This window comes from Mandrillus leucophaeus, unplaced genomic scaffold (genome assembly GCF_000951045.1).
Source record: "Mandrillus leucophaeus isolate KB7577 unplaced genomic scaffold, Mleu.le_1.0 Scaffold315, whole genome shotgun sequence".
NCBI classification, from domain to species: Eukaryota; Metazoa; Chordata; class Mammalia; order Primates; family Cercopithecidae; genus Mandrillus; species Mandrillus leucophaeus.
In genome coordinates this window covers 991,586-993,926 of record NW_012103310.1, presented here as the reverse complement: position 1 = coordinate 993,926, position 2,341 = coordinate 991,586, and the positions used below count along the sequence as shown (strand labels likewise).

The window sequence follows — 2,341 nt, the reverse complement described above, 5'->3', positions numbered from 1 at the left end:
TTGCTGAATAGCTTTTCTTCCTGCCAAGAAAACTACACATGATAAATACAGCACTAAGGTGTGTCACAGGTGCGCACCCTGCCGGGAACAGAACTTTGATCTCTGCTGACAACCCACGCCTTTGCCAAATGCAGAAACAGTTTTCTTTTCTCAACAGAGCTCAGAGCTCTGAACTGTCTCCCACACTGTCTAAAACGGCCAGGGCACTGAGGCTTGAGCTTGGAGCCAAGAGAACCCTTAGCAGGAAGGACCTGAAAGCAAAGGGTGGAAAAGGTGGGTGCCAGAGGTGGGCGGCGCTGCTGGCCTGGGCAGCATTCTTCATACAGAAGAGGGCTTGAAACGGACCCAGGCCAGGGTACCTGTCCTTCCCTTGCTGGTGATCTGAGGGGACTGGCCGGCCAGGAGGCCAGCTGTCCTGTCCACACTGCGCTCCCTGTGGGAGTCTTGTCCACTCTGAGGCCGACCAGCCAGCCACGGTGGGGGCCCCAGTGCGCCCGAGGAGGATACGAACTCAGACAAAGGCCCTTTCTTCGTGGGCTCTGAGCTGTGCCCTCAGGCGCTGCCAGGCCTCTCTCACATTGCCAGCAATGTTTCTCTGGCCCTCCCAGTCCGCAATGACTGTGCTAATTCTGTGGCTCCCGCCCAGGGGCGTGGCTGGGGCTGTGCGTGACCTGCGGGAGGGCCTGGGCCTGGGCCTGCTCCAGAGAGCCTCGTTATGTGGGGATTATGTCCTGGGGTTGCTGCCTCAACAGTCCGACGCCACCTCTTTCCAGACACAGCCCACAGAGGACAGCATGTCCATGTCACTTTGCAGGAATGATGGCCCCGGGAAAATACCCATCATAGTTACAATTTTTACACAGAGGTCCCTGGAGGCCTGAATTCTCGAACTTGAGAAACTTTCAAATGTTCTCCCAAATGTAAGTACCAGGAGAGGATATGATACAGAGTCTCAACACCTGGGCCTCCACCCACCTTAAGATGGACAGTGGCACAGAATGTTCTAGAAATGACTAGCAGAGCAGCCTTCTGAGCAGTGGTGGGTGGATCCTATTTTTAGAGCTATAATCAATAGTGCTGAGGGTGGCTGACAAGGAAAGTGAGTCGGTGTACCCCAGCATTGTTCAGTGGAGGCCCAGGGGCAGTGGTAGGACTTCCTCCACCGCCAAGAGGAGCCCCAGTGCCCAGCCTGAGAAGAAACTGAAAGCACTGGGAAACCGTCCTTGGGTGGCGAAGGATCTTGGGTGGGTCTGGAGAATTCCTTCTGGACCCTGCCTTAAGGAGAGAGGGTAACTTAAGATAACAAAAGGAGGCTCGTGATGCGTCTTGTCCCGAGTCACCCCCTTGTTATTTTTAGTGTCTTGCTGGAGGTGTCGCCGGGAGCCTGTGGCTCTCCATCAGAGGACAGACAACATGATTATCTGCAAAGCGGCCGTCCTGACGGTGCCACCTCACGCAACAGGACAACCCAGCCAGCTGCTTAGTGGAGAAGTTCTCCTGGGAGCTGCCGTTCCAGATTAGCATCTAGGCCATCAGCTTTAACTTGGGACCAAGGGGTAGTGGAGTGGTGAAGTGATCTGTCGCAGTCCTCCGAACCAGTTCTTCCAATTTGTTAAGATGAGCAAGTTGCCTTCTTATTCAGAATAAATTACACTTCTGGCCTGCTAAGTCATCTTGTCCCTAAAATGGCTCTCACAGTTCTATTTTTCACATTATTCATGGAATGTTTCCTTCCAATATTATGCAAACAGAGCAACAGAGAGAATCCTATTAGAGGAATCCTCCCTACCCTGTACTTAACACCCACTTCCCAAGCCTGGCACTTTCTCAATAGATCTCCCAGACGGACATTTGCCTCCCTGAAAAATTATTACAGGATTTCATTTAAGAAAAATAATAAAAACTGAACATTCTTCTTTCAAGTCATTCCTGTTAATCCTTAAAAAGTTTAAATAAACTGGCAACATGTAAGTCAACCATTTGGGACAGGACCATTTCCTTTTTCCTCAGGGTGGCAATGAATATGCCCTGGGAAGGCCTGTCCAGGTGCGGAGTGACAGAGGCTAAAAAATAAGAGAGCTGTCTTAAGAAAATATATATTGACACTTTGGGAGGCCGAGACAGGCGGATCACCTGAGGTCAGGAGTTCAAGACCAGCCTGGCCAACATGGCAAAATCATGTCGTACCAAAAATACAAAAATTAGCCAGGCATGGTGGCATGCAGCTGTGCTCCCAGCTACACGGGAGGCTGAGGCAGGAGAATCGTTTGAACCCGGGAGGCAGAGTTTGCAGTGAGCCGACATCGCGCCACTGCACTCCAGCCTAGGCGACAGAGCAAGA

At 51.7% G+C, this 2,341-nt stretch overlaps 1 protein-coding gene across 1 annotated transcript in view; it reads right to left on the bottom strand.

The window, feature by feature from the left end:
* SIM2 (single-minded family bHLH transcription factor 2) overlaps positions 1 to 2,341 on the bottom strand; it is a 42,898-nt gene that overhangs the window by 22,423 nt on the left and 18,134 nt on the right. The gene's annotated exons all lie outside the window — the stretch shown is intronic.